Here is a 14,624-nt window from a genome sequence, read left to right as displayed (position 1 = left end):
TTAATGACAAGGCAGTCATCAAGCAGCTCGTCCTCACTTCCCCCAAATGAGATCAGGTCGCTTGCGCCAGCAGAGGGACGCTGATCAGACTGGGAGAAAAGGACGGGAGAACACTCTCTCTGGGGCGAGGGCGAGGCACGCAGGATCTGCGCCGACGTGAGCTCGCTCGCAGCCGGTCGCTCGAGTCCTCTGCCCCGCTGTTTTTTCCTCACAGGTCCCTGGGAGGAAGAAAACGGTAGGGCGCAGGGGGCGGAGTCGCTCTCTGAAAAGAAAGCAATCCGTGAGCGGAGAGAGGCGAGACTAAAACTCTCGCAATGAGAGCAAATAGCTCCCGTGAGCGCAGCTTCCGCATGGGGTTTCCCCAAGCAGGAAACGCACTCCGTGTGGCCGTCATCGGCATGCAGGGGAGACCCGCACGAGCCGCAATAACGGCGCAGCATTTGCAACAACGCCGCTGCTCTTTTAGAAGCTCTTTGAAGTCGCCGGATGGTGGCAGGGGAACCGGACCGGAACTGCTGTGTCGCTGGAGAAGCGGAGAAGCAGGTCAGCCGAGCTGAGAGATCCCGATTCCAGCTGCGAAAGCGTGTCAACGGCGAGCGGCTTCGGATCAGCTTGAGACGTAGAGTCGTCGCTGAAGGAGAAGAAATCTGGCGGGCTTCGTCGCCATAGGCTCGTGCAGCTCCGCTGCCGTGCCATTGGTTCGTTTTTAAAGCCCTGCACGAACCAATGGCCCTGCAGTTTCACTGCGTGAATGAAATAGGCTTCAGTTCAGGAGAAAAAAGGCTTTTTCCCATATGCGTCTTAAGCAAGACGCAGTACGAGTGAAGTATCGAAAGGGAACTAAAAAAGCTCTTTTTAATATTAAATAAAAAATATTGAAAATGTCTCACCTTGTCTGCCATCTTGGATTTAGTTTTACAACTGAGCTTACAATGCATTCTAGGTTTGCCTGTTAAGGATAAATGAGATGTTGACTTAGAATTTGGCTAAAACAAGGTATCTTAAAAGGCGGTATAATTAAGATGCATAACTTTTGGATTTGGTGTGCCCCCATTACGCTACCTCTGTAGGCTCACTAGGGTTTAGAATAGAGTTTAAAATTGAATGGAAAATTCAAAAATGACATTCCAGATAAGAAAAAAAAAGTCATTCAAGACAGTCATTTTCATATATATTTGATTCTGGAACATACAGTGTCCTCCAAAAGTTTTGAAACATTTAAATAAACATACATTACTGTTCAAAATTTTGGGGTGAGTAAGATTTTTTGTTTGTTTGTTTTAAAGAAATTGATTTTATTCAGCAAGGATTCATTAAGCTTATCAAAAGTGACATTTATAATGCTTCAAAAGATTTCTGTATCAAATAAATGCTGTTCTTTTGAAATGTCTATTCATCATAGAATCTTAAAAATATATATATTTCCACAAAAATATTCAGCAGCTCAACTGTTTTCAACATTGACACTAAAAAGAAGTATTTCTTTTTCCAGATATTGTCCAAAACCTCACTTTTCCTAGGGCGTTTCCGATCTCTTAAAGGGCAGTGAATATTGAATTTGTCTCATAATGGAAGAAGCAGTAGATATAGAAATATATACAATTTGGTTATAAAACAAAGCAGATTTCAAGGGTTGACTCTGAAACATGATGGATCTTGAATACTATTCTGTGTTCTGTCCGACACGAGTCATTGGCTCTGGGTGCATCACTTGCTCATATTCACACTAATGTTACTTGACCTCTGTAATCCTGAAAGCTGCAGCCTTGTGCTGAGTGCAGAGTGGTCTTCAGGCTACAGACTAATTGTAGGCTGTATTAGGTTTGTACAGGCTTTCTAAAGGGAGCAGGCATTAGCGAGGCTAAGAATCTCCCATAGCTTTAACGCTGGACTCGTTCCAGCCCTCCTACCCCTTTGCTCCACTTCCACTTCTATATTTAGAGGCTGCTTAAACAGCAAGACTGTATATATGTACAGCAAAAGCCCAGAGTATGTTGTAATGATGTAAGCCAGACAACCTCTGCTGAGATTGTGTGTGGTCCCGTGCACGGTTTTGACGGCGTTGTCGGATACATGGAGACGGCACAGCTGGACTCGCATCACACGTCCCGGCTAAGTGAGATAAATGGCACGGTATTCACTCCTAACTGGGAGCGCCGCTAAAAGGCCTCCCACATGCCATACACTATGTAATGATCATAAACTCTCGCCCCCACACAAGTACGCTCACTCGGCATGCTCAATGGTGTGTGAAGGCTCTTGGAGTGTAAAGTTCTTTTAGGGGAGCCCTAGGGAGACAGGTTCATCCAGAGAAGAGATCGCTTTTCCCATCATCCCCAGCCTCTAATGGACTTGTTGTGTGACGGGGCGAGAGGGGCCCTTAGAAGTTTCCTAGAAGCATCTTTTCCAGGAGCTGAGGACTTCAAAGGTGCCCCAAGCTGTACTGGTCTTTTGGTGAAAAGGTTAATGCTTTTGATAGGAAAAAAGAAGGAGAAGACAGATCATTGGATGGGGAATAGGAATGCTAGGAGGACTGAACAGGTACAAGACCAAGCTATGCAGGATAAGGTCATGTCCTCTTAAATTCATCCGAGGCTTGGAAAAACATGCCTGTTGGCAACATTTCTGCAAAATGATATTACACGACACTTTCAAAGTGAAATTTCCAGTGAGTGGCATTAAAACCACATTCAGTTTTATTCAAAACAGATTAACTTGAATGTGACAATTTTGGTTGTTGTACATATCGCAACATTTTCGGAATGAACTGTGAGTGGTGCTTAAAAGGTTAGTGATCTATCGTATTTGAAAACAACGCACCACCATACCCTAAAACTAACCAACACTGTTAACAAAAGCAAACGGGAGATAAAAATGAAGCAACCATGTCATTTCAGCTTGCTTTTGCAAGCTGTTTTGTCATGACTTGTGTTTCATTGTATTCTGGCATCCCAAGTGCAGCGCTGTACCAGGTGCGCTACTGAGCAAGTTTACTACACCAAAAAAGCCATACATATGGGCTGGTTGTGATGCAAATGTCAGCATGTATTAGTTTACAAGTCATTAACTACGGTTAAACAGTTTTGAGGTCATAACATGGCATTGTGCAAGAAGCTTTGCATCCTCGTCTTTATTAACTGATAATCAAAACTTGTATGAAAAAGAATACAAATCGTAGGTGTCTTACTGCCAATAGTCTTCATTTCAGCTGGAAACTGCAGTGAATTGTATGTATGTTTAATACATACAATTAATGGATACAAGCATACAAGCAAGGCTTTATGAAGCCTTGAAATAATGTAGATAGAGGCATGTATTGTTTTAGTGAGCCTGTGATGCTTTAATTGTGCTTACAAGACACTGAAAAGACCAGCAGGATATTCAAAGAGCGATAACCTATCTGGTTTTCCATTAGATACAGTGGTTAAGAGTGGGAAAACTGGAGAATGGGAGTGACAGGGAGAGACAGACACATTGACAGAGACCTGGATTGAAAAAGAAGCGTATCGGAGAGGCAATCACAGAGGGACAGTGAGCGTTTGAATTGTCTATTTGAAATTTCATTTGTTGGAAATGGGATGATGGAGCAAAAATAGTCAGAGAAAAAGAAAGACACTTACAGATGGAGAATGATGCAGCAGTTTAGGTTCTTGGCTCATAAAAGACTGTGAATTCTGTCTTCTTCAGGCGTACAGCTGCCAGGCTATTTAGCATTTAGCATTAGCATCTAAATCAGCCCAGTAGCACTATGCAAACTCGCCACATATGGCTGCCAACACCCCTTGAACCAGTTGCTTAGCCGCATAGCGCACCCCTATAATTAAGGGATAATAAGTTTGCATAAAAAGTCATGCAGCAGCATTCCTTCAAGGAACTGCAGTATCTAAATGTAAATGTGCAAATTTTAAAAATGGTTAAATATATTTATGGATTTATCTCAGATCAACAAAGACACACACATACACACACATAAACACACACACACACACACACACACAAAACGTGCGCACACACTCAGAGGTGCTGAGCAAAGGGCTTCTGAGTGCAGTATTTTTGCAGCTTTAAGCAATTCCCAGTCCTCTGTCATGCTTAAATACTTTTTCCATGTACCTACTCCCTCATCCTCCAGGCACTTCTAGAAGGACAACATAAAATGACAGAACATTCAGATCCGGTGTGCTATTTTAGACCCCTAATCCAAAGCGTTAGTGTGGTGTAATACCCCGTTCTCTGCCCAAAGTGCCCGTGTATGTGTAAAAGTAAAGACTTTTGGCCTATAGGTGAACAAATAACAGGCACAAATAATTTTACTGTCACTTTTTATCAAATATGAATGCATCATTACTGAATACAACTATTAATTTATAAAAAAAAATAACTTGTTGATTAAAACTTTTTAACAGTAGTGTGTGTGTGTGTGTGTGTGTGTGTGTGTGTGTGTATATATATATATATATATATATATATAGTTTAAATATGTATAATTATTAGATTTTATTGATAGCAGTTGTTTGCATGGCAATGTTTAATTTCTTTTTTATTGTTATTGAATACAAGTATAAAGTATTTAGTATTCTTTTTTCTACAGACAAAAAAGTGCCTTTGTGTATGCATTTATCTTCAAAGACACACACATACGCACTGCAAAAAAAGAATTGCGTTCCTCTGTTGTCGTGCCTGTACATGCACTGCGAGCTATGTGTAGATCATCACTGCCGCTCCACTACCTCCTGTCTTGTCTCTACAGATGTTACTATGGAAATTTCCAGTAGGATCACAGTGGGGTTCATCTCTTTAGGGAATACGTCTGTTAGATGTTAGATGGTCAGCGTGCTAAGCACAGGTCATTGACCAACTGTTGCGTGGCATTCTGAGCAGGCATTGTCAATGATGCCATTTCTTCCGCCTCGTTTGTTTGATGCAATCATACAGGGGCACAACATTGCATGAAAGGTCAAGAGAGTGTTCTCATGTCACACCGGTATCCCTAAAAAATCACTACACTTATGTCAATGACAAATAAGAATGTGCAAAATTATTCAAAGGAAAAGTCTTTTAAACATGTAGTTGAAAAATTGTGACTTAAGTTCTATTTTAATGATTGTTCTAACTTAATGATTGTATTAATCAGGTTTTATACAATTTTTTTTTTTCAACCAAAGTTTTAATGTAGGAAAAATATTAAACATGATAAAACCATCAAATGAGAAGTAACATTTGTCCTGACACCAGAAATATTTTAGCAACAAAATGTTTCTGTGTTTGAAGGACAAGCCTTAGGTGAATTCTCAAATCAATAGCCTACGGGTCTAAATCGAGTAATTCTTTGCCCTCAAGTGCTCCAAAACTCCATCTTTGCGTTGCACCAATATGTTTTTGAGTCAAAATCAAACATATTTTTTTATATACCACCCTGAAATTTTTTACTTCATGACCCACAAAAATATCAAAATGCATTTTAACTTAGAAACTGATCTGTTCATAATTGTGCAAATTACACACTGTCATTTTAAGAGATTATACACTACTTTTCAATCATTTGGGCTCAGTTTGATTTTTAATACTTTTATTCAGCAAGGACACATTAAAATGATCAAAAGTGTCAGTAAAGGCATTTATAATGTTACAAAAGATTTCTATTTCGAGTAAAGCTGTTCTTTTGAACTTTATAGTCATCAAAAAAATCCAGAAAATATATATGCCACGGTTTTCATGAACATATTAAGAAGCACAACTGTTTTCAACGCTGATGATAAAATGAAATGTTTCTTGAGCACCAAATCAACATATTAGAATTATTTCTGTAGGATCATGTGACACTGAAGACTGGAGTAATTGACTACTGACAATTTAGCTTTACCTTCACAGGAATAGATAAAATGTTAAAATATAATAAAATAGAAAACAGTTATTTTAAATTGTAATAATATTTCATAATATTGCTGTTTTTACTATGTTTTTGATCAAGTAAATGGTGAGAATAAGATATTTCTTTTAAAACATTTTTATAAATCTTACCAAACCCTACATGATTTAAATGTAAAATTAAATTCAATGTAAAATTTAATGTAAAAGTTACTTTTGGCCTCTCAGCAGAGTTATTAAATTAAAAGACATATTTAACAAATTTCTCCAACCATTAGCATATATTTTGTGACACTTAATAAAATATAACTAATTACTGAAACATTTGAAAACCTTGTTAAAACCTATATATACTTAATTACATTTTATCCTGCAAACACATACTGGTCTTTCCATTGCTTCAACAACTACAACACTCAGTTTTTTTTTTGGGCTTCAATGACTGTGCATAATCTTTCTATACTTTCAGCAAGTCTGTTTGTTTTCTGCCTGTCTATAAACATCTCTGATAAGGCCGAGAGCAAGGTACTGCCTATCTCATCAAAGCCTGTGCTGTTTAAATCAGCCCTGCTCTCAAGTACCCGACTCATTCCGCCCGAGTTATGCTTTTCTTCACTGTCATTTCGCTCAGCTCCCTCTCGTTCCCTCCTGGCCACTCTGTCTGGCATATGACTCACAATCAGTTGGCACGAAGAGTGTTAGTCTTTATTGCCCTCCCATAAGCCCCCAGTGCACTCAGAGTTCTGTTCTCTTTATTGGTGGGTGGTAAGTGTACCGTGTGTGTTTTCACAGTGCCGATAGATGATTTTCAGCCCAATCCCATTGCCCGCTCCATATACAGACACACACAGAAGTCAAAAACACTCTTGCAGGTTTGCCTTCTTGTCAGGTGCACTGTTTGATCCTCTTCATACAGTCAGCCATGCATACTCCACTTATTTCATTCATCCTATTCCTCCCAGTCGCACCTCTCATACCGTCTGACTGCGGTGTTCCCCAGGGCTCTCTCTCCACCATAGCCTGATCTCATTTTCTTTCTGTCCTAAAGCAAAATGGATGATAATTAATTGATAACAGATGGATGAGTTAAAACAATGGTGGGTTACAATAAAGCACCTCTGCGTCGGCTGCTGTCACACGTAGCACGGAAAAGTGGAGGGAAGCCAGACTTCCAGAGCTCCAGGGGAACGTGAACTCGATGCATCACGTCCTGGACAAATGACTGCCCCCTCCCTATTACATTTAAAAATAAATAAATAACACAATAAAATAATAATAATAATAATTTCTGACACACATACACTACCTGTCAAAAGTTTGGAATCATTAAGCATTTTTAATGTTTTTGAATGAAGTCTCTTATGCTGAACAAGTCTGCATTAATTTGATCAAATATATATAGTAATATTGTGAAATATTATTAAAATAACTGTTTTCTATTTTAATATATTTTAAAATCTAATTTATTCCTGTGATGGCAAAGCTGAATTTTCAGCAGCCATAGACCTTAGCCAGGGTGGTCTTACTGTATTGTACTGCTCTTTAACAACTGTTCAGCTGAAAAAATGTCTTTCTGAAAATCTTCAGTAAACAAAAACTCAATAAAAGAGTATTAAAAAGTATACAGTAGTGCATGTCATTAGTTTGTCCCTCACAGCCTTTTTTATCGATGTTAAATTCAATATGGTGTATAACATCACTAAAGTCTATTACACCAGTCTTCAGTGTTGCATGATCCTTCAGAAATCATTCTATTATCAAACATCTCTATTATCATTGTTGAAAACTGTATTTTGCTGAATATAATAAGTTCAAAAGAAAAATATTCTTTGATGATCAGATCAAAAGTACAGCATTTATTTGAAACAGAACTTTTCTAAGATTATAAATGTATTTACTGCCACTTTTGATCAATGTAATGCATCCTGTCTAAACAATAATTATAGCCTACAACAATTCTAAACTTTTGACAGGTAGTGTTCATCCCCATTTCTCACCTTTAGTCACACAATTTGATTTTCTTCTCTACAGCCACTTTGCCTGTTCATTTAACTGGTCAACTCGCGCACCCCAGTCCTCGTTATGTTCGCTGTAGGCCGCGTGTCCACACTTATCAAGCATGAGAGCTCATTAGATAAATTTGGCCTTTTTCACGGACGCTGCTCTCACTGTCCGAGAACTGAAGATAAACAGTGGGCCATGGCAGATCACGGCAGGCATTGTTATTTATAACAAAGGTCACTTGAATCAACAAAAATGCCACTGCAAAGACTCTCATAGTGCCCTCCAGTGCCAAAGGTTGCAGCTACAACAGAGTTTACCAGATACACATAATACCCATCTTGCCCTCTGCGCCTTCTGAGTTATTACTTTATCACTGTGTAAAAAAAAAAAAAAGCTATTACATTTATTCAGCGCAGTGGGAGTTTGGAAACGCGGACTACTTTGAATCTACTGTAAAACACGTTAGACCAACAATATTATTTAAGTGTTTCAATTAGTCTAACGAAATTGTCTGAACTAACAACTGCATATTGCTGATTTGTTAATAGTCAGATTGCATTGCAGCATAAATAAATTTAGCGGGTTGCTGTTTTAGGATTATTGTTGTGCTGTTTACTGACTTTAATTGTGCTGCTGTTGTTGTTGTTTTTGTCATCACTGTTAATTATGTGCAGTCGTTCCAAACCTCTATGACTTTCTTTTTCTATGTAACACAAAAGGATTTTTTTTTTTCTTTTTAAATTTATACAATGAAAGCCAGTGGAGTCCTGGTCCAATGTTGTTTAAACCCCAACTATCATTTTTCTTTCTTTCTGTATTTATTTTGATGCTTTTGCTTTCTCAAAGCACAAACACCAAACAAAGAACTACTGTGGAAAAAAATGTATAAAACAAAACAAAAAAAACTTGAAAAGTTGAGGGACTCAACTAATCTAATGCATACAAAGAGAAATTATCATTGGACAGGTTATGCTGTAACAAAATGCAAACTTGTAAATGATTGAGTCATTAATTCATACAAGTATAGTCTAAAATAATAATAGTATTTTCATTAGTATCGTAGTATTTCCATTAGGGCTGCACAATTAATCAAATTTCTAATCGCAATTACAATTACGGATGCCACAATTACATAATCGTTCAAAGCAGCAATTAATCGTTCAAAGTCCACTTATGTTATTCTGCATGCTTAAGATGCTTTTTTTTTCTTTCTACATGTTATCTTAAGGCTTTTTCCATTGTTTTAATTTTAGTTTTAGTATAACATTATAATACCATGCATATTTTTACCTTTTTATTTAAAGAGAAACCAATCCGATGTATAGTTGACATTTGAGGCTTAATACTAGAAAAGCAATAAAAGTTTTTCAGTTAGTGTTTTCAGCTTGTTTATTTTCATATAAAAATATGGCATGCAGTTGCTTCAAACAAAGGTGTAAACATCATTAATCTAATTAATAATCGCAATTACAATTTCAAAGGAATAATCGACAAATATGATTTTTGTCATAATCGTGCAGCCCAAACTTCCATTATAAGTTATAAAAGTAACAATGGTAATAGTAATAGATAGATACAATACCAATCTTTCTTTAAAGGCTGTGTTAAAACAAAATGTAACCTGTCTAAACGAACATTCCTCATTCCTTTGAGCTCTAAACAGTGATGATTTAAGAATATTCTTCTTTTTTTTTAAGCATGCATTGCTTTGCCTCGGTGCAAAGAAACTAGAGTTTAAGGTCAGTTAGCACATACTGTATTTACTCTGGATACAATAATAAAATTGCGATCACTTGCTGTAAATGGATGAGATCTGTTATCGAGGTTTCGCTCCTCTGATCTCCAATTCCATCCTGAGCCAATGCACCCTATTGTGGCAGCCAGTCACAAGGAAATTTAATCACAAGAATCAGTAGCAGCTGGATTATTTCCTAGCATGGTAACAGTATCATGCCTTTATGATGAGTTTTCCAAAAGGTCCATAATATGGAAAATGTGGAGCATTGATATTGCTTGGGTGTCATTATAGATTGCACTATATATACATAGATGGCAGACCATTGTAGCCCTAACATTTCATATTATCTAATGATGGTGCTAAATGATAAATAGAGCCTATTATAGTGAGTTATGGCCATTGAACATACTTTCACCCAGCAGTAAATATGCCCTCTTGAATATGAGCTTCCTGTATGTGCTTATGAATGCACTATAAACTCCAAAGGCCCAATATACCAAGCTTTTTTTCTCAAGCAAAGTTCAGTTCTCAGCAAATCACATTTTGCCCCTGAAAGGAAAATTGTACCACTGAATCTTGGATAACAGAGCAATGTAGCCAGTTAATCAATTTACAGTCATGCAACTATAACACTGCATGAACACATATTACGTAATAAAGCGCATATCATATTATATCACCAGAAGTTCAACATCACAGCCCTTACATTAATTATAAGGCAAACTACTTCCAAATTATCCTACAGTTCAGAGTAATTAAACATTACTTTCTAATTTCTCTAATGAGAAGGGCTGATTGAATTGAGATTTGTCATTATTAAAATACAAGGCAGTACAGACATTTCTGTTAGATTCAACTTCTCTGTGTGGAAAAATCTAATGGCTTTGCAGGGAGAGAAATATATTCATAAAATGAGCCACTGAGTCACTGAACATTAATAAGGCAAATTAAATAATTTTGAGCTGTGCCAGATGAGCAACAGATTGGAGGACTCTGTAACATCTTGGTTCTAAAAAAAACATGGTGAACTTAAACTCGAAGGGGTCTTAAAGCATGTCTTAAAGCACTGTGATGTTGCAGAAAGATTAGCACCCTGGTAGTTTAAGGTGAAAAATACAACCACAGTAATTATGACTAATTTGAAAACCCATTCCACTTTCCTTTTCTGTTCTGACAGTGCTGAATAATTGATCGCTTTTCTCATTGAAGTGGTGCCATTGAACAGGTACACTGAGGGAAATGGGTCATGGCTACATTCAAAAGAAATAAACGTAAACTCTGCCTCTGACTTTCATGTGCAGTGCACATAGGAAAGTCATTCACCGTAATTCTGATTTCAATAAATGATTAAATATTTGAGATTTCTAGTTTTGAAGTTTGGCTGTTTTTTTCCACTGCCATCTGTGCCTGATGAATCTTTCATCTCTGGCTACAAAAGACTGCCACTTGTATTGCTAACATTGAGCCTGTGAGACATGGGGATTCTTCTTTTCAGAACAGCCTGAATCTCAAAGTTGCGACAAACCTCCCAAGGTAAGGTCAAGCAAGATAAGAATAAAGCGAGACATTCTTTTGTTTGCAAAGAGAGAAACGTTTTAAAACATTCCTCATCTACACTGTAAATTCTAATTAGTAAACCTTACTTTAAAAAAGCATGCAAACCGATTGCCTTGAAAAAACCAAGTGAAGTGAAATAAGAATAGTAATTTGTACTAACAAAGGTTTATTAAGTGCTCTAAACTTACACGCAAGTTCTGGTAACCCAGAATCACTATTTTCAACAACTAAATGATTAAGTACAATAAACTCATTTAAGTTCTTCAAAAGACTTGAGACACTTTCCCACTGTGGGCCAAACCCATCCTCATTGCTTAACCATTCTGTGTTGATCCGGCCCAAGCCGATACAGATATTGTTTCATTATTCACACTTGGGCTGTTAACAGAGCTCTTTGGAATGCAACACAAATGTCGTTGCCTTGGTAATGCAAGAGTTAAGATACGGTACTAGATGAAAATAGCGCCCATGTTATGAAAGATTCTTTTAATTTTAATATTAACTGTGTTGATCCGGCCCAAGCCGATACAGATATTGTTTCATTTTTCACACTTGGGCTGTTAACAGAGCTCTTTGGAATGCAACACAAATGTCGTTGCCTTGGTAATGCAAGAGTTAAGATACGGTACCAGATGAAAATAGCACCCATGTTATGAAAGATGAAGTATTTCTTTTCATTTTAATATTAACTTGTTTACTTTGCTCAAATAGCACACTTGGCCAGCTAGAGAAACTGGTGGCTAGGCAAAAGACAAACGGCCAATCCTGAGCAGCGACGTCACTACAGGCTTTCTACAGCATGGTTCAGCATGTTCGACTAAGAATTCTGGATCAAGAATGGTTTTGTAATCACACTATGCCTAACCAAGTTCAAGCAGAAATATAACTGGAGCTGCTCCTTATGATTCATAGAACCGTTTGGCCCAAAAGTAGATTAAATGGCCCCATTCATATGGATTTATTTTATGTTTTTTTAGGAACATTTTGAAGTGTCAAAGTTTTGGGTTAAGTATCTTCATTCGTGTCATGAAGATGAACACTTTTTCATGGGATGGAATGACAATGGCATAATTTTCTCTTTTGGGTGAACAAGATATATAATCAACATTAATCTTTATACAAGTATCTCAGTAATATACCAGCAAATACAAAGGAAATTTCCATACAGCTATATGCTTCTTTACGGTGTAACTATGAGAACTTACAAAGCGGGTTAGTTGTAGAAGTATCTGGGGTAATCACAAAGTAAAATAGGTAGCCCTCTGATGGGTGTGCACTGCTGTCAAATCTGGGTTCTAGAAGTAAAACAAGAAAAACAAAAGTTTAAGACATTAAAAAATTGCAGTACAAATATGTTTGTCAGTGTCAATAAAGAAGTCATTCACATTGTTTATTTTAAAATATTGAAAACAATTAAGGTAGCAACATACATTTTTAGGAGTTGTAGGGTGTCAAGTGTCCTCATATATCTGCAAAAAAATTTTTTAAAATACAGTGGTTACAGGTATACTGCATCCACAAGAAATTATTTGAAATTGTAAATAAAGTGTAGAACGGTGATTGAGAACGGAAGACTGCTCTACTGCTGGGTATAACAGCTTAAGATGAAATACCTCACCTCCAGTGTACTGTGGCCCGTGTTGATGAGACTGGTGCTCAGAGAAGACAGTTACCACAAGCACTTTTCCTAAATATGACATAATTATTCAGTTAAAGGAAAGTTCCACTAGTGTTGTGGCTTGTAGATTACAACCACATTCATTCCTTGATATTTGCATGCTTTACAAGGATTACAGAAAGAAAGAAGTAAAGAAAGAATACGCATTTCTATACATATCTATTTGAGGCCTCAATCATAAAATCAATTCAAATGCAGCATTTGCTCTGTATTACTGTTCAACACAGCAAAGAAATAACAATTACTGCAAGACAAAGAGCTCATTCAGTTTAACCCTTAAAGGTGTAATCACGTAATGACTATGATTTGTGATGTATTAAAATATATTGACAATAAAATTATAAATTTAAAAAAATAACTTTAACCCAAAAAGTGACCAAAGCATCACAGTCTTATAAAATTATAGAGGGAACACTGCAAACATTACAGTAAATAATTAATTATACCAGTGGCACCTAAGTATTGACTTTAAAACCTGCTGAGAGCTCATCTTGACGACTTTTGGAATGCTCTTAAGATTGTACCTCGGAATTTCCATGCTGTGATTTTTAACTAGCTACAAAGTTTTGAATTTGAGACAGTAAAAATACGCCATAAGTTCTAACAGCAGAATAGCCTAGATCTTTGGTGCCTCTTAGCGAACACGGTGCTGACAAGGAGTTAGTCATAGTCGGTTCAAATTAACAGCACACAGAAAGATACATTAACACACAATTATTTTTTTTAAACGTACCTTTCTTTTATTGTATAGAAGTAATCGGTCTTTGTCCAGTGATAAAAATGCAAGCAGTCTCTCTCCTTCTTCCCAGGTTCAGCAAATTCGGCGCACATATTCAAAACTGCTTGTTGCGCATGCTCTCTAACCGTGCTTATTTCTTCTTCTGTTGTTTTGTTGCACATTAGCAACACATTAGCGCACTGCTGCCTCTCACTGGTCAATTAATGTCATTGGTTTCGTTGTGGCTACTTGAATAATTTAAGTAACAGTTACTCATAGCAGTAAGTTAGTTGTTTTACTCGCCGTAAAATGGCTGTAACTTAACAAAACCTAGTAAGTATAACAACTAAGTAAAGATAACCAATTATATCTAAGTAAGTTAAACTATTGGATTTTACAGTGTATAAAGCACATTTTTATCATTATTCCTATTTGTATAATTTTACATTTTTTTATCATATTTTACTGGTACCCTCATTTTTACTTCAAATATTTTTATTGGTATTTTGTGTGACAATACAGATTGAAATAATGATAACAAGGTGAACAGTAGGACATTGTCCATTATTAATCCCTTCCACAATCCCCCCATTCATATGAACTCAGACAGAAACACAGTAAATTGAATAGTTAAACAATAACAAATGAAATAAAATAGATATAATTAACCAACATAGAAGTAAAAAAAAAAAAAAATCCCTTCTAACAGATGACAAACATTACATGTTGCCAGTTACAGGTGCACAAGGTAGTCCTTTAATATAGTCCAAAAAGGGATCCCAAGTCTTATAAAAGGATTTGAGTGAACCAGAGAGTGAGCATCTTAACTTTTCAAGTCTGATACAGTCAAAAAATTCCTGTATCCACCTGTTATGTGTCGGGGGCGAGGTATGCTTCCACATAAGAAGGATAGCTCGTCTGGCCAAGATTGTAGCGAAAGCAACAACCTTACAATCTCGGGCTGTCAGATCAGGTCTAAGGGATACTCCAAAGAGGGCTAAGAAGGGATCAGGGTCTATATTAGTGTTGAGAACTTTATTAAATGTATCAAATACACCTGACCA

At 37.0% G+C, this 14,624-nt stretch overlaps 1 long non-coding RNA gene across 1 annotated transcript; it reads right to left on the bottom strand.

The window, feature by feature from the left end:
• Positions 1-12,383: 12,383 nt before the first annotated feature.
• LOC107664914 (uncharacterized) lies at positions 12,384-13,693 on the bottom strand. The gene is made up of 4 exons (XR_001631503.1): positions 13,576-13,693; positions 12,783-12,851; positions 12,595-12,633; positions 12,384-12,459 (listed from the first exon to the last, which is right to left on the bottom strand). It is a non-coding gene; the product is annotated as an uncharacterized LOC107664914 (long non-coding RNA).
• Between the last annotated feature and the right edge of the window lie 931 nt (positions 13,694-14,624).

This window comes from Sinocyclocheilus anshuiensis, unplaced genomic scaffold, assembly GCF_001515605.1.
Source record: "Sinocyclocheilus anshuiensis isolate Anshui unplaced genomic scaffold, SAMN03320099.WGS_v1.1 scaffold319, whole genome shotgun sequence".
Classification (NCBI taxonomy): domain Eukaryota; kingdom Metazoa; phylum Chordata; class Actinopteri; order Cypriniformes; family Cyprinidae; genus Sinocyclocheilus; species Sinocyclocheilus anshuiensis.
The sequence above is the reverse complement of the archived record's forward strand: the minus strand, read 5'-3'. Positions and strand labels throughout refer to the sequence as shown.